The following is a 25,365-nucleotide window of genomic DNA, read 5'->3' on the forward strand; positions in this document are numbered from 1 at the left end:
TGTCGCCGCCTTCGGTTCTTCTGCCGGGCCACCGCGCCTTCTTGTAGCTCTTTTACAGGCGGTGGCCCGGTCTTCTGTCGCCGTCGCCGCCTTCCGTTCGTGTTCTTCTTCTTGTTCTTCTTGTTCTTCTCCAGGCGATGTTGACACGTCGCTCCCTCCGGCCGGAATGCCAGAGCCGCCCTGCGCTGTGACTTATATAGTGACAATGGGGCGGGGTCACATGGTATATGTCACATGGGTTGATGTCACATGGTGACCCCGCCCCCTTACGATGTCATAGTCCCCATGTGACATCAACCCATGTGACCAACCCATGTGACATATACCATGTGACCCCGCCCCATTGTCACTATATAAGTGACCGCACAGCGCGTCCCCGGCATTCCGGCCGGAGAGCTCGTCGAGTCAACATCTCCAGGAGAAGAACAAGAAGAACAAGAAGAAGAACACGAACGGAAGGCGGCGACGGCGACAGAAGACCGGGCCACCGCCTGTAAAAGAGCTACAAGAAGGCGCGGTGGCCCGGCAGAAGAACCGAAGGCGGCGACAGAAGAACGGAAGACGGCGACAGAAGACCGGGCCACCGGACCAGGCGCGGTGGCCCGGCAGAAGAACCGAAGAGGGGGACAAGACCCCCGAAGTCGGGAGAAGAGGCCGGCGGCGGGGAGGAAGAAAGCCGGACTCCTCCGCTGGCAAAAGAGCTACACACACATAGCGGAGGAGTCCGGCGAGAAGACCCCCGAAGACGGAAGACCCCCGGCTGTGCAATAAAATATTTTTTCCCCCTGTGTTGTGTTTTTATTTGTACTTTATTTCACAGGTGAATGGGTAGGGGTACATTGTACCCCATACTCATTCACATAGGGTGGGGGGCCGGTATCCGGGGGCCCCCTTCTTAAAGGGGGCTCCCGGATTCCGATAAGCCCCCCGCCCGCAGACCCCGACAACCAACGGCCAGGGTTGTCGGGAAGAGGCCCTTGTCCTCATCAACATGGGGACAAGGTGCTTTGGGGTGGGGGGGCCGCGCGGCCCCCCCCTTCCCCAAGGCACCCCCCATGTTGAGGGCACGCGGCCTGGTACGGCTCAGGAGGGGGGGCGCGCTCGCTCGCCCCCCTTTCCTGGCCGGCCGGGTAGCGTGCTCGGACAAGGGTCTGGTGTGGACTTGGGGGGAACCCCCACGCCGATTTTTTTCGGCGTTGGGGTTCCCCTTTAAGCCCATTCCAGGCGGCGGAGCCCGCGACGTCTCCTTCGCGGGCCCCGCCTACCTGTACACGCGCTCGAAATGGGCGGACTTTCCGAGCGGGAACAGTCCGCTCATTTCGAAAGTACAGCGGACAAGCCCACACACGGGCGGACTGTTCGCTCAAACACAGTTTCAGCGGACAGTTTTTCGGAATTTCCGAAAGACTTTGTCCGTCCAACTGTCCGCTGAAACTGTCCCCTGAAAGCCCACACACGAGCGGACTGTCCGCCCAAACACTGTTCAGCGGACAAGGTTGGGCGAACAGTCCGCCCGTGTGTACGCGGCCTTACACATTTTTGACTTTACATGCCTTGTTCTGCACTGTATATCTCAGTCCTCTCTTGGTAAAGGAGTGTGGCTTTCTTCCTCCTATCACAACTATAATGATTTGTGAGAAAATATTCAAAAAGCAGCAATAGAGTAAGGCCGCGTACACACGGGCGGACTGTTCACCCAACCTTGTTCGGCAAACAGTTTCATCAAACAGTCCGCTCAAAATTTGCATGAGCGGACTTGCCCACACACGAGCGGACTGTTTGACGAACAAGGTTGGGCAAACAGTTCGCTCAACTTTTGAAATGAACGGACTCGCCCACGTAAGGCGGAGGCAAATCCGCCCATTTCGAGCGCGTGTACAGGTAGGCGGGGCCCGCGAAGGAGACGTCGTGGGCTCCGCCGCCTGGAATGGGCTTAAAGGGGAACCCCAACGCCGAAAAAAATCGGCGTGGGGGTTCCCCCCAAGTCCACACCAAACCCTTGTTAGAGCACGCTACCCGGCCGGCCAGGAAAGGGGGGGCGAGCGAGCGCGCCCCCCCTCCTGAGCCGTACCAGGCCGCGTGCCCTCAACATGGGGGGTGCCTTGGGGAAGGGGGGGCCGCGCGGCCCCCCCACCCCAAAGCACCTTGTCCCCATGTTGATGAGGACAAGGGCCTCTTCCCGACAACCCTGGCCGTTGGTTGTCGGGGTCTGCGGGCGGGGGGCTTATCGGAATCCGGGAGCCCCCTATAAGAAGGGGGCCCCCGGATACCGGCCCCCCACCCTATGTGAATGAGTATGGGGTACAATGTACCCCTACCCATTCACCTGTGAACTAAAGTACAATAAAAAACACAACACAGAGAAAAAATATTTTATTGCACAGCTCCGGGGGTCTTCCGTCTTCGGGGGTCTTCTCGCCGGACTCCTCCGCTATGTGTGTGTAGCTCTTTTGCTAGCGGAGGAGTCCGGCTTTCTTCCTCCCCGCCGCCGGCCTCTTCTCCCGACTTCGGGGGTCTTGTCCCCCTCTTCGGTTCTTCTGCCGGGCCACCGCGCCTGGTCCGGTGGCCCGGTCTTCTGTCGCCGTCTTCCGTTCTTCTGTCGCCGCCTTCGGTTCTTCTGCCGGGCCACCGCGCCTTCTTGTAGCTCTTTTACAGGCGGTGGCCCGGTCTTCTGTCGCCGCCGCCGCCTTCCGTTCTTGTTCTTCTTCTTCTCCTGGAGATGTTGACTCGACGAGCTCTCCGGCCGGAATGCCAGGGACACGCTCCGCTGCCACTTATATAGTGACAATGGGGCGGTGTCACATGGTATATGTCACATGGGTTGGTCACATGGGTTGATGTCACATGGGGACTATGACATCGTAAGGGGGCGGGGTCACCATGTGACCAACCCATGTGACATATACCATGTGACACCGCCCCATTGTCACTATATAAGTGGCAGCGGAGCGTGTCCCTGGCATTCCGGCCGGAGAGCTCGTCGAGTCAACATCTCCAGGAGAAGAAGAAGAACAAGAACGGAAGGCGGCGGCGGCGACAGAAGACCGGGCCACCGCCTGTAAAAGAGCTACAAGAAGGCGCGGTGGCCCGGCAGAAGAACCGAAGGCGGCGACAGAAGAACGGAAGACGGCGACAGAAGACCGGGCCACCGGACCAGGCGCGGTGGCCCGGCAGAAGAACCGAAGAGGGGGACAAGACCCCCGAAGTCGGGAGAAGAGGCCGGCGGCGGGGAGGAAGAAAGCCGGACTCCTCCGCTAGCAAAAGAGCTACACACACATAGCGGAGGAGTCCGGCGAGAAGACCCCCGGAGCTGTGCAATAAAATATTTTTTCTCTGTGTTGTGTTTTTTATTGTACTTTAGTTCACAGGTGAATGGGTAGGGGTACATTGTACCCCATACTCATTCACATAGGGTGGGGGGCCGGTATCCGGGGGCCCCCTTCTTAAAGGGGGCTCCCGGATTCCGATAAGCCCCCCGCCCGCAGACCCCGACAACCAACGGCCAGGGTTGTCAGGAAGAGGCCCTTGTCCTCATCAACATGGGGACAAGGTGCTTTGGGGTGGGGGGGCCGCGCGGCCCCCCTTCCCCAAGGCACCCCCCATGTTGAGGGCACGCGGCCTGGTACGGCTCAGGAGGGGGGGCGCGCTCGCTCGCCCCCCCTTTCCTGGCCGGCCGGGTAGCATGCTCGGACAAGGGTCTGGTGTGGACTTTGGGGGAACCCCCACGCCGATTTTTTTCGGCGTTGGGGTTCCCCTTTAAGCCCATTCCAGGCGGCGGAGCCCGCGACGTCTCCTTCGCGGGCCCCGCCTACCTGTACACGCGCTCGAAATGGGCGGACTTTCCGAGCGGGAACAGTCCGCTCATTTCGAAAGTACAGCGGACAAGCCCACACACGGGCGGACTGTTCGCTCAAACACAGTTTCAGCGGACAGTTTTTCGGAATTTCCGAAAGACTTTGTCCGTCCAACTGTCCGCTGAAACTGTCCGCTGAAAGCCCACACACGAGCGGACTGTCCGCCCAAACACTGTTCAGCGGACAAGGTTGGGCGAACAGTCCGCCCGTGTGTACGCGGCCTTATAGAAACAGAGGGATCTGTGCAAATCACATCAGTAACTAGGAATAAGCCAATCTTCCTGGGTTCAATTTGCCTATTGAAGCTGTCTGTGCTCTTTGTCTCTCTCTTTTTGCCTCCAGTCTTGCTGCCCTGCCCTGGTCGGTTTTACACTACTGAATCATTTTTGTAGCAAAACACAAAATATGTATAAGCCTTTGTCAGGCCAATCCTTTTTGAAATTTAGAAAACCTGAATTTAGTTGAAAACTCTTTTAAAGTCTATGGAGGGTTGGGAATGAATCATGTTAGTAAATCCTGATTTAGTTTAGAGCTAATAGACAAACAATTTTACTAAAAGTGGGAACATGAACTAATGCCAAAGAAATTGAATAGAGGGTCGTTTCATGTGGTAGAGTACTGGCCAGTATTATAATACCATTATTATACCCCCAAGAGACACAGGGCACAATTGACTAGCAGTAGGACACTTTAGATTATAGAGAATTTACCTGTGCTTTTCTACAAAAATGACAAAAGATGGCAAATTATACCGTAGTGTAAAACTCCAGGGTAGGGCAGCAAGACTGGGGGCCAAATGTACTAGAAACAAAGAGCACGGACAGCTTTTACTACAAGAATTATGATACCAAAAATGAGACAGAAGCAAGTCAATTTTAATCATTTATAAAAACACTAACCAATGTATGTCTAGCTTTAATTTACTACTGGGATAGGAGTGTACAGTGAGATATACTTTGAGGTGGTTTAGGTGCACACTGTTCATTTGAGGTTTGAAAGTAATGACTTAGTCTTGGCTTGACTGTGATCCTTTTTTAAAAAAAAGAACCTGGATTGCATCTGCAAACTCAAGATGAACCACAAGGTTGCACTATTGGACTGCAATTATCAAGAATAATACAGATTCTTCACATGTTGTTTTTATAATGTCTAGCTTGCTCTTTTTTGCAAATGATACAAAATATAGACTTGCTATTTCACATTTTTATTTTTTTGGCATTGTACTTTCAAATATACACTTTGATAAGAGAATTTAAATATTGATGGTGTAATGACTAATTAGGGATTAGCTTGCCGTTTTATGTCCTAATATAATAGTATACTGTGATGTTTAAGTAAACCTGAGCTGGTCTTAAAATTGCGTAGCCCTCTTTTGGGAGGGTTATGAGAAATGACCCTCCCCAAACAGGATATTGCGCTAAACCTGTGGGTAGAGAACCAGAATCTTCATAGAAACACTGATGGCAGAAAAAAGTCAATCAAGTCTGCCATTTTGTTTTCCAGCTCTATATATAGATACATATAGATCTATGTTTGTCCCAAGCATGTTTAAAGCCATTTACTTTTGACTGTCTCACTACTGTCTCTGGACTCGTTCTATCTTATCAATATTTTTGTGAGGGCTCCAGAACTGGACATAGTATTCTAAATGAGGTCTCACTAAAGCACTATCAAGGGGAATCAGAACCTCCTTCCTCTTGCTGGTGATCTCTCTAGTGATACATCCTAGATTTGTATTTACTTTCCCACTTCCTGATCACACGGTTTACTCATTTTACAATCATCTGAAAGAAATACTCCTAAATCTTGTTGACATCTCCAGGAATATCAACCCTTTCACACACCTTTGTGTCAGCAAAAATACATTCCTTGCCCAATAAACATTTAGTTATATAACTTACATATAGATAAATAGAACAGGACCTAGTACAGAGCCTTGTGGTACACCACTAGTGACCGGTCTCTGTTCTGAGTGAACCCCATTTATAACTACACTCTGGTATCTCTCCAACCATCCCTCAGTCTACTGCACATCCACTGAACCACCCTAGGGTTTAGTCCTAGCTTGTACAACTTTTGTATTAGATCATTATGTGGAACTGTTCAAGAAATGTTATGTCCACAGCACCACCCTGGTCCAAAACATTGCTAATACAGGCATACCCCACTTCTAAGTATGCAATGGGGTTTATTTACTATAGCTAAAAAGTACAAAATGAGGTTCACTTCTGCATAGAATCCAATGAGCTTCCAGTGGGGTATGCCTGTATAGTCAAAAAATTAAATCAGATTAGACTGACATGAACTGCCCTCACTAAAGCCATGCTGTTTTTGGTCCAGCAAGTTGTGTATTTGTAAGTGATCAATGATCCTTCTTTTTAGGAGTGTTTACATTAACTTGACAACAAATGATGTTAAACTCACTGGCCTGAAATTGCCAGCTTCTACCTTGCTGCCCTTCTTGTGGATAGGTAAAATATTAGCAGTCCAGTCTTGGGGAGATTTTCTTGTCAGAAGAGATTTATTAAAAAGACCAGTTAATGGTTCAACAACTATACCTTGAAGTTCTCTTTGAACTCTGTGATGAATATCATAAGGACCTTTTACTTCATTAAGCTTTAATCAAGTCAGTTCCGCTGCTACCTCTGTCACCAGAAATCCTAAAAAGAAACCATTATTACTAGAACCAATACAATTCCCCAACTTGTTATTGTTAGTGCAATTCATTTCTAAATCCTTTGGCAGCACTGATAATGTGTTTTGCCTCCTTTTGTCTATTTTTATACCCTTCTTAGTCTGCTACATCAGGTTTCCTTGAATCTTCTATAAGCTAATTCTTTTCCTTTACTATCCCATTTACCTCTTTAGTGAACCATATTGTTTTTTTTTTTTTTTGTTTGTTTATTCATACTAACTTGTCTGACATAATCTAGTTGCCTCCAAGATGGTAGACTTTACCAATAAAAACAGAAAAAAAGCAGGGGGTGCATTTATCTGGGTGTGCAGTATTGGAAACAGCTATTGGGTGGTGATGAATAAATATACCACTCACATTTGATGGAGAAAGTATCGGCTTGCCATCTGTGGAAGTCTTAACATCTCTAACAGAGATTGGCAGGCAAGCAGCTTGTGTTGTCCAGAGATTGGCCCTGAAGCTGCTGGGTAGTGAGAAGGGAGCACTGGAGAATGGAGAGGCCAGCCCATCTCGATCAGGGTAAAGAGCCAATGAAAATGTCTCTTTACACGTGACCTGGCTGTGTCCGATCACAGCTAGTCACATGTGCTGTCCTCGATCTCACCCCTGGGGGTGTGCAGAGCGGTAATAGGGGATGAAGCATGCCCCTCAGACACAGCCCATCCCAATCAGGGTAAAGAGCCAATGAAATTGGCTCTTTACCATGTGATCGGCTTGTCCAATCACAGGCGGTCCCAAATGTCAACAAATGGCACTCGCTGTTAGGGGGTTCTCCTCCACAGGGGCGTACCAAGCAGGGGGGCGGGGGAGGGGGGCGTTCCGCCCCAGGTGTCACACATTGAGGTGGGTGTCAGTGGCTGGGTGGCATTGCTATGGGGTTCACTCTGCACTCAGACACTGTCTGACAGAATCCTGAAGGGAATCCCTGGCTATGGCTGCTCTGTTTTTTGTGAGTTTTTTGTGAGCTGGAACATCCCCAGCACTGCGGTTGAAATAGTATGGTCTAGTTTCTGTTTTCACCTGCTAGCTCCACCTACCACTGCTGAGCAGCCGAGCTGAGAGTATCATCATTCAGTGCGGGGGTGGCTGCTGTTATACACTGTGTCCACACCATGTTCCGGAGTCTAAACCTCCCCAGCTGAAGCTGAGAGCCGAGGTGAGCTGGTGATAGGGGGTGTGTAGGTTGTGAGAAGACGCTGGAGGAGTGTGTCTGTCATGCCATCCTTACTGTGCTGGTCTGTCATAGAAGGGGAAGAGGGGGGGGGGGGGTTGCTGTGTCCATCACCACCCAGGTATAGTGTAGCTGACCTGATGGGGGGGGGGGTTGCAGAATACAGGCATGTGCTATGTACAGGTTGTAGACTCCAGATTTGTGCTATGTACAGGTTGTAGACTCCAGATTTGTGCTATGTACAGGTTGTAGACGCTAGATGTGTGCTATGTACAGGTTGCAAAATGCAGGCGTTTGCTATGTACAGGTTGCAGAATGCAGGCGTGTGCTATGTACAATGCATATAGAGACCAAAATTAGCTGCGCTACCTACCCCCACTGAGGCTATTACTGTTTGTGCAAGGAAATGAAAATTAATCAGATAATTCCAATAGATTAAGTGAAATCAGCTAGAACATTTCATATACAATCAAAATTAAGTGATAAATGCTTAAAAATTAAGTATGATTAAATTAATATAGTGATTAATAACAGTTGATTATATTCAAAAAGTGAATAAATAATTATAAATGAATAACTAAATTCATTAATTATTGACTATAAGTAAACTAATTTAAATTAATCATAATCAATAAATAAATACAGTGATTATTAATTATAATTAAATAAGATAAAAAACCAGTGACAAATTAATAAAAAATTATATCCATAAAGAAGGTGAGCCAGTGAACCACAACCAATGAGAAAAAGTCCAAACAAAAAGTCTTTATAATGGAAGAGATATCTCTTTAAGAGGGTGCCAGTCAGCCGTGCGATCCACCTTCACCAAGCCAGAAACCCGTGAGTCAACAGTGGGAATGCACGCTTACCGGAAAGCGGTATGTAAACGCTCATTGAATTTGTCACCCGAACTGCACCAATCCCGACTCCTATTGCGAAAACACTTTTGAATGGACCATGGAAATGTCCACATAAGCAGGCAATGGTTTAGATGGTAACTCGGAAAACACAAAGAAAGCCTCCCATAGCGTAAACCAGGCAGGGTATTTTTATTAAAATAAACAAAGTATACTCACAAACATAGCAGTAAAAAAGCATGAAAGCCGGCATGCGAAAGCCCGTTCAGAAGGTCAACGTAATTGCGTCAGCACACCTGGACCTTTTGGGTGGTCTAGATGTGCTGGCGCAATTACGTTGACCTTCTGAACGGGCTTTCGCATGCCGGCCGCCATTTCATGCTTTTTTACTGCTATGTTTGTGAGTATATTTTGTTTATTTAACCGGTTCCCGACCAGCGCACGCCGATGTACGTCGGCAGAATGGCACGGGCAGGCATATTGGCCTACAGGTACGTCCAATCTTCAATGCCCCCCTGCCATCGTGAGCGCGCTGCGCGCTCACGTGCCAGCCGGGACCCCCGTGAGTCCGGTCGCGGGTCCCGCGGACTCGATCGCCGCGGGCATACCCGTGATCGTCTCACGGGACGGCTGAATGGAGAAGTGCCGTTGTAAACAGTATTTTCTCCATTCTGCCTAGCAACTAGTGACGCTGATCTCTGCTCCATGTGATTGGAGCAGAGATCAGTGTTCACTAAATGAAAGCCCAACCCCCCACAGTTAGTAACAAATCCCTAGGAACACTTAACCCCTACACTGCCACCCACTGGTTAACCCCTTCACTGCCAGTGTCATTTACACAGGAATCACTGCATTTATATAGCAGTGATTGCTGTATAACTGACAATGGTCCCAAAAATGTGTCAAAAATGTCCGATGTGTCCGCCGTAATGTCGCAGTTACAATAAAAATCGCTGATCGCCGCCATTACTAGTAAAAAATAAATAATAAAAAATTATTAATAAAAATGCCATAAAACTATCCCTATTTTGTAAACGCTATAACTTTTGCTATTTGGAAAAAAATGTTTTTTAATATATTTTTGGGGGATATTTATTATAACAAAAAGTAAAAAAATAATGCATTTTTTTCAAAATTGACGCTCTATTTTTGTTTATAGTGCAAAAAATAAAAACCGCAGGGGTGATAAAATACCACCAAAGGAAAGCTCTATTTGTGGGAAAAAAAGGACGTAAATTTTGTTTGGGAGTCATGTCGCACGACCGCGCAATTGTCAGTTAAAGCGACGCAGTGCCGAATCGCAAAAAGTGGTCTGGTCTTTGACCAGCAAAATGGTCCGGTCTGTAAGTGGTTAAATAAAAATATCTGGTTTATGCTATGGGAGGCTTTCTTTGTGTTTTCCGAGTTACCATCTAAACCATTGCCTGCTTATGTGGAAATTTCCATGGTCCATTCGAAAGTGTTTTCGCAATAGGAGTCAGGATTGGTGCAGTTCGAGTGACAAATTCAATAAACGTTTATATACCGCTTTCTGGTAAGCGTGCATTACCACTGTTGACTCACGGGATTCTGGCTTGGTGAAGGTGGATCGCACGGCTGACTGGCACCCTCTTAAAGAGATATCTCTTCCATTATAAAGACTTTTTGTTTGGACTTTTCTCATTGGTTGTGGTTCACTGGCTCACCTTCTTTATGGATATAATTGTTTACTAATTTGTCACTGGTTTTTTATCTTATTTAATTATAATTAATAATCACTGTATTTATTTATAATTATTTATTGATTATGATTAATTTAAATTAGTTTACTTATAGTCAATAATTAATGAATGCATTTATTAATTTATAATTATGTATTCACTTTTTGAATATAATCAACTGATATTAATCACTATATTAATTTAATCATACTTAATTTTTGAGCATTTATCACTTAATTTTGATTGTATATGAATTGTTCTAGCTGATTTCACTTAATCTATTGGAATTATCAGATTAATTTTAATTTCCTTGCACACACAGTAATAGCCTCAGTGGGGGTAGGTAGCGCAGCTAATTTTGGTCTCTATATGCATTGTATTTTGGATGTGTATCACATCCTGGTAGCTGTAGCTGTAACTGGGTTTTTGTTTTTTAATCTTTTAGATTAGGAGCGCAGTAATTTTTTTCTCTTATTTGTGTGCTATGTACAGGCTGCAGAATGCAGCTGTGTGCTATGTACAGGTTGCAGAATACAGGCGTGTGCTATGTACAGGTTGCAGAATGCAGGCGTGTGCTACGTACAGGTTGCAGAATACAGGCGTGTGCTATGTACAGGTTGCAAAATGCAGGCGTGTGCTATGTACAGGTTGCAGAATGCAGGCATGTGCTATGTACAGGTTGCAAAATGCACGCGTTTGCTATATACAGGTTGCAGAATACAGGCGTGTGCTATGTACAGGTTGCAGACTCCAGATGTGTGCTATTTACAGGTTGCAGAATGCAGGCGTGTGCTATGTACAGGTTGCAGAATGCAGGTGTGTGCTATGTACAGGTTGCAGAATGCAGGTGTGTGCTATGTACAGGTTGCAGAATCCAGGCGTGTGCTATGTACAGGTTGCAGAATCCAGGCGTGTGCTGTATACAGGTTGTAGAATCCAGGCGTGTGCTGTATACAGGTTGCAGACTCCAGACGTGTGCTGTATACAGGTTGCAGAATCCAGGCGTGTGCTATGGACAGGTTGCAGAATCCAGGAATGGGCTGTATACAAGTTGCAGAATGCAGGTGTGTGCTGTATGTTGCTGTGTGACCACCACCCACCTATAGTAGCTGAGCTGTGAGCTTACCTGGTAAGGGGAGGGGGTGGTGTTGCTGTGTTCCCAAACCTGGTATAGAGTAGATGAGCTGATCTGAAAAAGGGGGGACTTACACCCACATCTTGCAGCCATCAGATCCGTCCAGCAAGCAGCAAGTCACGGCAGCATTTTGCCATCTTCCCTGCAGCCATCAGATCCCATCCACGGTCCAGCAAGCAACATGCCTTGTCAGCAAGTCAGTTCCCAAATCTGAATCAAATGATCAATGCCAATGCTGTCCCCAGGGACAGATCCGATCCAGAGATCGCCATACAGTGGGATCTCTGGATCAGATCTGTCCCTGATGACAGTAGATAATGCAAAGTATGGGCCATACTTTGTATTGTCAGCTGTCTCCCCCTCTCACTCTGATGTCTGCCTCATAGCAGCTCCAGTCCAGCTCTCCACTTTCCTGACCTTGGCACAATATGTCCAAAAATGTGGCATCTGCTCACACCTGAGTGACTGACACCTCTGTCCTGTCCCATCTATTGTCACTGGCTACCATGGATGAACAGCATCGGCTGTTATTACAAGGATTACCCCACAGCTCCGCCCAGGTCTCCCATCCCACCCGCAGACCTGAGCCACCAGCCAGCTGGCCAGAGACCTGAATAAAGCTGAATTTGCCTTTGATCAGGTCTCCGATGTAGAAAACTGGAAGCGACAGCACAGTGTCACTTCCGGTTTACTCGGTAGCCAACAGCGCCATTTAAAAAAGAAAGCAGAATTAAAAAACACTGATCTTGGCAGAGGAGGGTGTTTTTTTTCTGGGGGGTTTTACAGTTGGGGTGGGGGGGTGCCAGATCTAGGATGGGCCCTGGGTACCAAATGCTCTAGGTATGCCCCTGCACCTCCTTACACACCAATCCAGTGTAAAGCCCCATACACACTATTAGCTTTTTTGGAGATTGTTCTCTTCAGATTTACCAAAATCAGGTAGTGCAAAGGCCTCCCTGATTGCATACAAATTGAAACTCTTAAGGTTTGACCTCATATTATATAGTTTTGGCAAATCTGAAGGAAAGAAATCTACAGAAAATTGTATAGTGTGTATCCAGCTTAAGGAGGAGAACACAGTCCACAGATTGCAACACATCAGAGTACCTGAGTACCTATCTCCAGCCCATCAGAGTACCCAAGTACCTATCTGCATCCCATCAGAGTACCCGAGTACCTGTCTCCAGCCCATCGAAGTACCCGAGTACCTGTCTCTAGTCCATCAGAGTACCCAAGTACCTGTCTCCAGCCCATCAGAGTACCAAAGTACCTGTCCCCAGCCCATCAGAGTAACCGAGTACCTGTCTCCAGCCCATCAGAGTACCAGAATACCTGTCTCGCGGGGTCATTTTGTGGGCATTTTCATTATAATGGTGCTCCAGGGCCTTCACAGGTCTTATAGGTAGTCATGAAATTAGATGTGTAATTTCTGCTCCTAGAATGCCTGGAGGTGTTCCTTGCATGTTGGACCTCTGTATGTGGCCAAGCTGTGTAAAAGTCTCACACATGTGGTATCTCCATACTCAGAAGGAATAGTAGAATATGTTTTGGGTTGTAATTTTTGCTATGTACATGCTATGTGTTTAACCACTGGGCACTTAAACACCCTTAATAACCAGACCAATTTTCAGCTTTTAGTGCTCTCACATTTTGAATGACAATTACTCAGTCATGCAACACTGTACCCACATGAAACTTTTGTCCCTTTTTCACATAAATAGAGCTTTCTTTTGGTGGTATGTAATCACCGCTGGGTTTTTTATTTTTTGTGCTATAAAAGAAAAAAGACCGAAAATTCTGTAAAAAAATTAATTTTTCTTTGTTTCTGTTATAAAATTTAGCAGATTAGTAAATTTTCTTCATAAATTTTGGACAAAATTTATACTACTACATATCTTTGGTAAAAATAAGTACAAATTGGTGGATATTACTTGGTCTTTGTGAAAGTTATAGAGTCCACAAGCTATGGTGCCAATATCTGAAAATTGATCACACCTGAAGTACTGACGGCCTATCTCATTTCTTGAAACCCTAACATACCAGAAAAGTACAAATACCCCCCAAATGACCCCTTTTTGGAAAGAAGACATTCCAAGGTATTTAGTAAGAGGCATGGTGAAGTTTTTGAAGTTGTAATTTTTTCCCACAATTCTTTGCAAAATCAACATTTTTTTGTTCTTTTTTTTTTTCACAAAATTGTCATATTATCAGTTTATTTCTCACACACAGCATATGCATACCACAAATTATACCCCAAAACACATTCTGCTATTACTCGTGAGTATGGCAATACCACATGTGTGAGACTTTTACACAGTGTGGCCACATACAGAGGCCCAACATACAGGGAGCACCATCTGGCGTTCTGGAGCACCCAGGCCAATTCTGACATTTCTCTTCTACATATAAAAATCATCATTTATTTGCTCGAAAATTACATAGAACCCGAAAACATTATATATGTTTTTTTAGCAAAGACCCTAGAGAATACAATGGGGGTCATTGCAACTTTTTATCTTGCACTGTATTTGTGCAGCAATATTTCGAATGCGTTTTTTTGGGAAAAAAACTGTTTTGTGCTTTAAAAAAAAAAACAGTAAAGTTAGCCCAATGTTTTTAAATAATGAGAAAGATGAAGTTACGCAGAGTAAATAGATACCTAACATGTCACCCTTCAAAATTGCACACACTCGTGGAATGGCGCCAAATGTCGCTACTTAAAAATCCCCATTGGCGATGCTTTAACTTTTTTTATGGTTACATGTTTTGAGTTACAGAGGAGGTCTAGGGCCAGAATTATTGTTCTCGCTCTATCATTCACAGCGATACCTCACATGTGTGGTTTGAACACTGTTTTCATATGTGGGCGGGACTTACGTATGCATTCGCTTCTGCATGCGAGCACATGGGGACAGGGGCGCTTTAAAAAAAAAATTATTGTTCATTTTACTTCATTTATTTTAGTTTGACACTTTCCCCCCCTCCCAAAAAAAAATTTTTTTGATCACTTTTATTCCTATTACAAGGAATGTAAACATCCCTTGTAATAAGAATATGGCATGACAGGTCCTCTTTACAGTGAGATATGGGGTCAATAAGACCCCCACATCTCACCTCTAGGCTGGGAAGCCTGAAATAAAAAAATAAAAAAAATATTCTGGCTTTGATCGTATTGGCGAATCGGTAGAAGCACCAGAGGGGGTGGCGGGAGGGGGGACGTCCCCTCTCGCCTCCTGTAAGAATGATCAAACAGTGGAACAGCTGCAATGTTCATTCTTTTGGTGTAGGGAATCGCTGGCTGAAAAAGCTGATATCTGAATGATGCCTGTAGCTACAGGCATCATTCAGATATCCCCGTACAAAGTCAAGGACGTCATATGATGGGCGGTGGGCGGGAAGTGGTTAAAATGCATTTTTCTTTTTTTAACACAACGTTGTCCATTTATACAATATTTCTAACACATAGCATGTACATACCAAAAATTACACCCCAAAATAGATTCTCCTACTCCTCCTGAGTACAGTGATACCACATGTGTGAGACTTCCACAGCCTGGCCACATACAGAGGCCGAGTACAGCCAAGCATGGCTGAGCATGGCCGAGTATGGCCGAGCATGGCTGGGTATCACCGAGTATTGCAGGGTATCACCGAGTATGGCTGAGCATGGCCGAGTATGGCTTGGTATTGCAGGGTATCACAGAGTATGGCTGAGCATGGCCGAGTATGGCTGGGTATCACCTAGTATTGCAGGGTATCACCAAGCATGGCTGGGTATTGCAGGGTATCACAGAATATGGCTGAGTATGGCTGGATATTGCAGAGTATCACTGGGTATGGCTGGGTATTGCAGAGTATGGCTGGGTATTGCAGGGTATTACCGAGTATGGCTGGGTATTGCAGAGTATGGCTGGGTATTGCATGGTATCACCGAGTATTGCTGGGTATGGCAATTTATGGCAGAGTATTGGCAGGGTATTGCAGGCTATTGCAGAGTATTGCTGGGTATTGCAGATTATTGCTGAGTATTGCAGAGTATTGGCAGGGCATTGCTGGGTATTACAGAGTATTGGCAGGGCATCACAGAGTATTGGCAGGGTATTGCAGAGTATTGTCAGGGCATTGCAGCGTATTGGCAGGGCATTGCAGAGTATTGGCAGGGTATTGCAGAGTATTGGCGGGGTATTGCAGAGTATTGCCAGGGCATTGCAGAGTATTGGCAGGGCATTGCAGAGTATTGGCTGGGTATTGCAGAGTATTGGCGGGGTATTGCAGAGTATTGCCAGGGCATTGCAGAGTATTGGCAGGGCATTGCAGAGTATTGGCAGGGCATTGCAGAGTATTGGCAGGGTATTGGAGCGTATTGTCAGGGCATTGCAGAGTATTGTCAGGGTATTGCAGAGTATTGTCAGGGCATTGCAGAGTATTGTCAGGGCATTGCAGAGTATTGGCAGGGCATTGCAGAGTATTGGCAGGGTATTGCAGAGTATTGTCAGGGCATTGCAGAGTATTGTCAGGGCATTACAGAGTATTGGCAGGGCATTGCTGGGTATTACAGAGTATTGGCAGGGCATTGCGGGTTAATTCTCAGTGAGCATTACTGTGGGCACTGCCGATACACAGCGCTGCTGACACTGATCTCTTCCCTCTCACTGTACCGATTGGTACAGAGAGGGGAGGGAGGAACCGGCAGGGCCGGATTAACATAGGGGCTATTGAAGCTGCAGCTCCAGGCCCCTTTCTCAAGATTGGCCCATTTGCCCCCCAAAACAAAATCCCCCCCCCAAAAAAAGATTGACTTCGAGGATTGTAGCTCAGCGATCAGGAGTCACAGAGACCCCACATTTGGGGGTAGGTAGCTAAAGACCCACTACAGCACTGGTTAAAATATGGGGCTGCTATCATCTATGGTTCACAGCCTGTCAGAAGCTACATACAGAGCAGCCAGTTTAAATAAAAGCTGGGACACTCTGCAGCAGACTGAGAAGATTAACTCACAGTGCTTATAATAATTATTTGTATATTACTTATGATAATTAACCCCTTGCCACCATTCTGAGACTTCTCTCCTACATGTAAAAATCATCATTTTTTTATGCTAGAAAATGACTCAGAACCCCCAAACATTATATATTGTTTTAGCAGACACCCTATGAAATAAAATGGTGGTCTTTGCAACTTTTTATGTTACACGATTTTTGCACAGCAATTTTTCTAACTTTTTTTTGGAAAGAAACTGTTTCATTCATAAAAAAACCAACTAAAGTTAGCACGATTTTTTGTTGTGTACTAAGCGATGCTTTAAATTTTTTTACAAATTACATGTTTAGAGTTACAGAGGAGGTCTAGTGCTAGAATTATTGCTCTCGCTCTAACGATTGTGGCGTATGTAACCTGTGTGTATCTGGCTCTGATACTAACCAGTGCCTACCCAGGTACTGACTAGTATCTCTCCCCAGCCTGTCCCCACACACCCTCTCACCCGCTGACCTGTGAATGGGGCAATCACTCCCGCAGTGTTATTGTGTTCTGCCAGTGAATACAATGATTAGTGTTGCTAACTATAGCTGGCAGCACTGATTGTTTTGGGGAAAACCTGACAGGCTGGTTGTACTCAAGCCGGTTAATAGGTTGACTTGTGTAAAACCAGCTAGCCCATACATAGATCGATTATGGCTGGTCTCTGCTTAATTGGTGTGATTACAAACCCATGTATGGCCCGCTTAACCACTACGCAGTCTCTACACATCCTTCCACAAACCTTTACATTTTTCCTTCCCAGATTACTTCATCCTCCTCTCCTAAATATAGTGCCCACTGTCATACTCTCCACAATTCTTTTCTATACATAGTGCCCACTGTCATACTCTCCACACTTCTGTCCTGTACATACTGCTCACTGTCATACCCTCCACACTTGTCTCCTATACATAACGCCCACTGTAATATCCTACACACTCCTCTCCTGTACATAGTGCCTGCTGTCATACACTTCTCTCCTGTACATAGTGCCCACTGTCGTACCCTCCACACTCCTCTCCTATACATAGTGCCCACTGTCATACCCTCCACACTTCTATACATAGTGCCCACTGTAATACCCTCCACACTCCTCTCCTGTACATACTACTCACTTTCATACCCTCCATACTCCTCTTCTATACATAGTGCCCGCCTTCATACCCTCCCTCCACACTCCTCTCCTGTAATTACTGCTTACTGTCCTACTCTCCACACTTATCTCCTGTACATAGTGCCCACTGTCATACCCTCCACACTCCTGTACATATTGCTCACTGTCATACCCTCCACACTCTTCTCTTATACATAGTGCCCAATGGCATACCCTCTACACTCCTCTGCTGTGCATACTGCCCACTGTTATACCTTTCACACTCCTCTCCTGTACATAGTGCCTTCTGCCATACCCTCTGCACTCCTCTCATGTACATAGTGCCCACTGTTAGACCCTCCACATTCCTCTCCCTCACATGCACATACTTCCCACTTTGATACCATCCATACTCCTCCCCTATGCCTCTTACCCACAAAAACTGTTCTTTAAAATTATACTGAATATCCTCAATGTTACCAGCTCTAGAATGGGCACACGTTTGTTAGTTCAACTAAAGGAAATCTCACAGTCCTCATATTTGTTCTGCCCCATTATTAGTACTTATTTAATTTTCTAATTACTATTGTGATGTATAGAGGAACATAGGGGATGTCAGCTACTGTAAATATAGCACTTGTAAAAAAAAGTCCCTGAAAATATTTTTGAAATGTTGACAACTATGCACTTAGGCACTGCCCAAGGGCCACGAGGTCAGTAGGGGGCCCCATGAAAGGCTCCTGTGATATTAAAGCGGTAGTAAACTTTTCTAACATTACTACTTTTTAGAGGCCCTGGGGTAGGTTATGCCATAATGTACAAGTATGCCCAGCATATTAACACATTGAGGTACACTTAAATTGTCAGACTGAGCCCTCCAGTGCTGTGCTGTGATCAATCTGGCAGGGGGCTGGGCACTTCCATCTTCACCCGGTCTTCCTTCTGGGTTCTGTGCCTTCGATCACTTGCCTTGGTCAGGCTGCGTTGATGTCATTCCCACACATGTGTATCCTCTTTCTCTCACCCCCCCCCTTTCTCTCTCATCCTCCCTCCCTTACCCCTCACACCTCTTTCATCCCCTTTCTCTTTCTCTCTTTCTCTCTCTCTCATCCTCCCTCTCTCTCTTTAATTTAATTTGTTATAACAAAAAATAGTTTGCATTTTTATTTTTTTATTGTTTATAAAAGGCCCCACCAAAATCCTCAGCACCAGGCCCATGATGTTCTCAACCTGGCCCTGGGAACCGGCATCTTAACATGACGCCGGTTTGTTTACAAGTGATCGCTCCGTCATTTGACGGAGCTATCACGTGGTAAACGGCTGCAATTAGCGCCCGTTTGCCATGATCCGTGATGGACCCGATGGACCCGGCGGTCACGGATGCTCTTGAGTGCACGCCCCAGGGGGCGCACGAGAGCGAAATTCTGGGAGGACATCATATGGCGGCCTCCCAGAATTAAGCAACCGCCCTGTAGCCGTCATTCGGCTATGGGCCGGTTGTTAACTGGTTAAAAGACTCATGTTTAACCACTTGCCGACCGCCGCACGATGATGTACGTCGACAGAATGGCACGGGCAGACATATGGGCGTACATGTACGTCCCTGCCTTCCCGCGGGTGGGGGGCCCGATCGGGCCCCCCCCCCCCGGTGCCAGCGGCGGTCGGTTTTCATTCAGAAGCGATCCGGGATGAGGGGGCGGCCATTCACTCATGGCCACCCCCTCTCGATCGCTCCTGACGAATGGAAGTGAGGCGTGACATCACTTCCTCTCCTGTAATGTAAACACAGGAGAGGAAGTGATGTAATCTCTCCTCCGTGTCGGTATTTTTCGTTCCGGCACCGAGGAGAGAGGATCGGTGAGTTGCACCAACACGACACTTCACAGTAGAACATGCCAGGCACACTCACACCCCCCCTTCACCCCCCGATCACCCCCCCAATCACCCCTGCCCCCCCAGTCACAGTGACACCAATAGCATTTTTTTTTTTGCATTGGTGTCTTTTGTGACTGTAATAACTGTTAGGGCAGTTAGGGTTAGCCCCCTTTAGCTCTAGGGTACCCCCCTAACCCCCCCAATAAAGGTTTAACCCCGTGATCACCCCCCGTCGCCAGTGTCACTAAGGCTGGGTTCACATTGCAGCGGTTTATGAGAACGGATGTGATTCGCACCGCACTGCAGTGCAAATCACATCCGATCTCTGTGCGATTCGAGTTCAGCCATACAGATAGTATGGCTGAATTTGCGTCGCACCCGCCGCACCCGCCGCACCCGCCGCAAATTCGCACGGGACCCTTTTTTTGGTCCGCAGCAAAATCGGATCGCATGGGTGTTCACACCATGCGATCTGAGTTTGCAGATCGCACTGCGATATCCGAACTGATCTGGGGGTGTCATTAACATTTCACTGACACTCCCAGCAGTTCGCATAGGGCAGTGTGAACTGCCGCCGGGAGGCATGCGATGCGGGAACCTGCCGCGGATTTGTGGCGTTCCCGCATCGCTCCAGTGTGAACCCAGCCTAATAAGCGATCGTTTTTCTGATTGCTGTATTAGTGTCACAGGTGACGCTAGTTAGGCAGGTAGGTATTTAGGTTCGCGGCAGCTTTTTATAGCGCCAGGGACCCCCATATACTACCGCATAAAGCCCCCTGATTTCCCCCTAGTTAACCCTTTCACCAGTGATCACCATATAACTGTTACAGGTGACGCTGGTTGGTTAGTTATTTTTTTATAATTTCAGGGCACCCGCCATTTATTACCTAATAAAGGTTTAACCCCCTGATCACCCGGCGGGTGTCATTTGTGACTGTAATAACTGTTAGGGCAGTTAGGGTTAGCCCCCTTTAGTTCTAAGGTACCCCCCTAACCCCCCAATAAAGGTTTAACCCCGTGATCACCCCCCGTCGCCAGTGTCACTAAGGCTGGGTTCACATTGCAGCGGTTTATGAGAACGGATGTGATTCGCACCGCACTGCAGTGCAAATCACATCCGATCTCTGTGCGATTCGAGTTCAGCCATACAGATAGTATGGCTGAATTCGCGCCGCACCCGCCGCAAACTCGCACGGGACCCTTTTTTTGGTCCGCAGCAGAATCGGATCGCATGGGTGTTCACACCATGCGATCCGAGTTTGCAGATCACACTGCGATATGCTAACTGATCTGGGGGTGTCATTAACATTTCACTGACACTCCCAGCAGTTCGCATAGGGCAGTGTGAACTGCCGCCGGAAGGCATGCGATGCGGGAACCCGCCGTGGATTCGTGGCGTTCCCGCATCGCTCCAGTGTGAACCCAGCCTAATAAGCGATCGTTTTTCTGATCGCTGTATTAGTGTCACAGGTGACGGTAGTTAGGCAGGTAGGTATTTAGGTTCGCCGCAGCTTTTTATAGCGCCAGGGACCCCCATATACTACCGCATAAAGCCCCCTGATTGCCCCCTAGTTAACCCTTTCACCAGTGATCACCATATAACTGTTACAGGTGACGCTGATTGGTTAGTTATTTTTTTATAGTTTCAGGGCACCCGCCATTTATTACCTAGTCTCACTAGTGTACCCCTAAATTTAGGGGTGTCTACTTTCCAAAATGGGGTCATTTGGGGGGGGTTTGTGCCATCTTGGCATTTTATGGCCTTCAAAACTGTAACGCCCTTAGAAAGCCTGAAGGCGGTGCTTGGTTTTCGGGGCCCCGTACGCGGCTAGGCTCCCAAAAAGTCCCACATATGTGGTATCCCCGTACTCAGGAGAAGCAGCAGAATTTATTTTGGGGTGTCATTTCACATATGCCCATGGCATGCGTGAGCAATATATCATTTAGTGACAACTTTGTGAAAAAATTAAATAAAAATAAAAAGTTTGTAATTTTCCCGCAACTTGTGGCAAAATATAAAATATTCCATGGACTTAACATGCCTCTCAGCAAATAGCTTGGGGTGTCTACTTTCTAAAATGGGGTCATTTGTGGGGGTTTTGTGCCATCTTGGCATTTTATGGCCTTCAAAACTGTAATAGGTAGTGAGGAGTGAAGTCAAATATTTACGCCCTTAGAAAACCTGAAGGCGGTTCTTGGCTTTCGGGGCCCCGTACGCGGCTAAACTCCCAAAAAATCCCACACATGTGGTATCCCCGTACTCAGGAGAAGCAGCAGAATTTTTTTTAGGGTGTCATTTCACATATGCCCATGGCATGTGTGAGCAATATATCATTTAGTGACAACTTTGTGAAAAAAAATTAAAGTTTGTAATTTTCCCGCAACGTGTGGCAAAATATAAAATATTCCATGGACTCAACATGCCTCTCAGCAAATAGCTTGGGGTGTCTACTTTCTAAAATGGGGTCATTTGTGGGGGTTTTGTGCCATCTTGGCATTTTATGGCCTTCAAAACTGTAATAGGTAGTGAGAAGTAAAATCAAAAATTTACGCCCTTAGAAAGCCTGAAAGCGGTGCTTGGTTTTCGGGGCCCCGTACGCGGCTAGGCTCCCAAAAAGTCCCACATATGTGGTATCCCCGTACTTTATTTTGGGGTGTCATTTCACATATGCCCATAGCATGTGTGAGCAATATATCATTTAGTGACAACTTTGTGTAAAAAAAATCGCTTCAATCGCTTGAGGCAAAAAAATAAAATATTCAATGGGCTCAACATGCCACTTATCAATTTCCTTAGGGGGTCTACTTTCCAAAATGGGGTCATTTGGGGGGGTTTTGTACTGCCATGCCATTTTAGCACCTCAAGAAATGAGATAGGCAGTCGTAAACTAAAAGCTGCGTAAATTCCAGAAAACGTACCTTAGTTTGTAGATGTGACAACTTTTGCGCAAACCAATAAATATACAGTTATTGACTTGTTATATGAGTTATATCTCCTGTCCTGGCTCCGCTGAAGGTGAAACAGAGAAAGCCAATGGACAAGAGGGACACGAGTGCCTGAAAGGGATGGTCCCGGATGGACTGCCAGGATCCAGCAGTCTGGAGTAAGCTGTTGTGTACAGAGCAGGAACAAAAGGCAGCCAGGCAGATAACCGGGTGTTAACTGAAACCAGGGACATAGACAGGAGCAGGGTCTCAGAAATAGCCAGGTTTATCAGCTGGTGGGCAGCGAGGCACCAAAACATAGACGGAGCCAAAGTCAGGAGCGGAGCCGGGTCAGGAATCGGTAGCAGTACAGGAACGGAACACAGAGCCAAGGTCAAGAGCAAGCTGGGTCATAAACTGGTAGAGCACACAGGATCAGAACAGGATACAGGGACACAGCTGAAGATCAGTCAGCAATGCATAAGAGACAAGACTCCCTTTAAATAGACCACCTGGCGCTAAGGGGAATTAGGTCTGTGCGCACACACAAACGCGGACTCCAGAGTGCATGTGCGTGCCTGTTCACCGTTCTATGGCAAAGAATATGCGCTTGCTCACATCTATGTGCAAAATGGCCCACAGGAATTCCCTGACAGTAATCAGTGCATATTTATAGCACTGATCGCTGTATAAATGTCAATGATCCCAAAATTGTGTCAAAAGTGTGCAATCTGTCCACCGCAATGTCACAGTCATGATAAAAATCACAGATCGCTGCCATTACTAGTAAAAAAAATAATAATAATAAAAATGCCATAAATCTATCCCCTATTTTGTAGGCACTATAACTTTTGTGCAAACCAATCAATATACTTTTTTTATGATTTTTTTTTTTTTTTTGCCAAAAATATGTAGAAGAATACATATCTCCATTTATAGTCGATGATTTTTACAAGGAAACCGGTCGGTAGGAGAGCTGTCCGTGACATCACCACACACCAGCAGGCAATGTGAATATTTTTTTTTTTTTTGCTGCTGCTGAGTGTTTTTTTATATTATCCTTTAAAATGTGCTTGGAAATTTTTTTATTGTTGGAATAAACTCCTAAAGAATTTACCGCACATGAGTTCCACTCTGTTTTTTCTCCTTTTATAAAACCTGAATGGAACCTCTGAGCTGAGCTGATAAAATAAAGAATCACTTAAATTTTTTGATAAAACACTCTATGGAAGTTGTGAGGCCTGTGGCTCACCATCCAGGAAAACAGCCCCGTGATTGAGGAGAAACACAGGCAGGTGTGCATACAGATTACTGGAGAGCTAGAGACCAGAAACTGAATCCTTCAGTCACTTTTGTGAGAACGACTCCCGTAATTAGGAGTCCATCGGATCTGGTAAGAAGCCATCTGGCTGCTTGTTTTGTCCCCCGTAAGGATCGATGTGCAATATCTGATATACCTGTGTAGGATGAATATGATACGGCCACATAGTCTGTAGGATCACATCAGCTGTTTTCATCTCCCTGTTCTGGACATATATATATATATATATATATATATATATATATATATATATATATATATATATATATATATATATCTTTTTTTTTATTTATTATTATTATTATTATTATTATTATTATATATATATATATTTTTTTATATCTATATATTTTTTGTTTTTGGACTTTTTTGAGGTTTTATCATTATACATATACATTTTTATATGCACTTGTGTGTTGAATTGTTGATTGATTATCTATTTTTGTCTGTAGGTTGATGTGTTTTTTCACTGTCATTATTTCACATGCAATATATATGACTCACTTCACTTATTTATTATTATTTTTTTCACATACTCTTTTCCATTTTTATATAGATTTTTTTTAATTCTTACACATAAATAATTTTTTGTATTTTTATCATGATTTTTATAAAATTACATTAATCACTTCAAGGGTGTTTTTATACACACATGTTCACTATTTGTATTTGCGCAACTTTTTGTGTTTAGTTATATTGTTTGGATTAAGTATTTAATCTTTTAAATTTGCGGCATTTATAGTATATAGGATTGGAATTTAAACGACCGGTTTTTGTTGTCGGAAAATTTTAGATCCAGCTCTCAAACTTTGTGTGAAATTCCCATGGAACAGTCTGATGGAGCTCACACACAATTGGATTTTCCGACAACACGATCCGATCACACATTTTCCATCTGAAAATTCCGACCGTGTGTATAGGCCATTATCCACCACCACAGATCATACACCTCTTTCGAGAGGATAATACCTCTTAATAATTATTATTATGAGGTCAGATGAGTTTACCCCACACCAATGGGTGAATTGTAAAAGGCAGGGGGTTCCCCCAAACTGACTCTCTGCTCCTCAAAATGGCTGCACAGCATCAATGTGACACATGACTAGATCAAGACAAAAACAATCTGTACATAGTATAATAAAACATAAAGCCAAGCTTATTCATAAGGCATATACTCACAAAGATTCACAGCGGACAGTATATACTGTACATCATAATTTTCCACTTAGCGTGCATGTGCAATGATGCAAAGTTGGAGGAAAACCCCAAAACATAGTGCCCACACATCAGTAAAGTCTATAGGAGCAATAGCAATATACCCCCACATTTTTTGAAAATGTTTAGGTGTTTTAAATAGCCTTTCAGGACACTTGTTGGACACTTGGTTAGATTAATTGACTGGTGTAGACACTTCTCTTATATACAATGGATCTCCCTGGAACAATCTAACCTTTCCACTTAAGAGGTTACCCTATTGCTTCCCCCACATCCAGCAACATTGAAAAACCCACCCCACAATAGGACAAACACCCCACCCCACAATAGGCCAAACACCCCCCGATTCGGTTCACACCAGAACCTGCGAACAGCCCGAAAATTTGCACAAACTTTAGAACCCCGTTAAAGTCTATAGGGCTTGAATGTTCAAAATCAAAAGTGCTAATTTTAAAGGCTAATATGCAAGTCATTGTTCTAAAAACGGTTTGGGGACCCAGCTCTT

The sequence above is a fragment of the Lithobates pipiens genome, unplaced genomic scaffold, assembly GCF_037356315.1.
Source record: "Lithobates pipiens isolate NorthernLeopardFrog02 unplaced genomic scaffold, aLitPip1_a1.2 Scaffold_13, whole genome shotgun sequence".
NCBI lineage: Eukaryota > Metazoa > Chordata > Amphibia > Anura > Ranidae > Lithobates > Lithobates pipiens.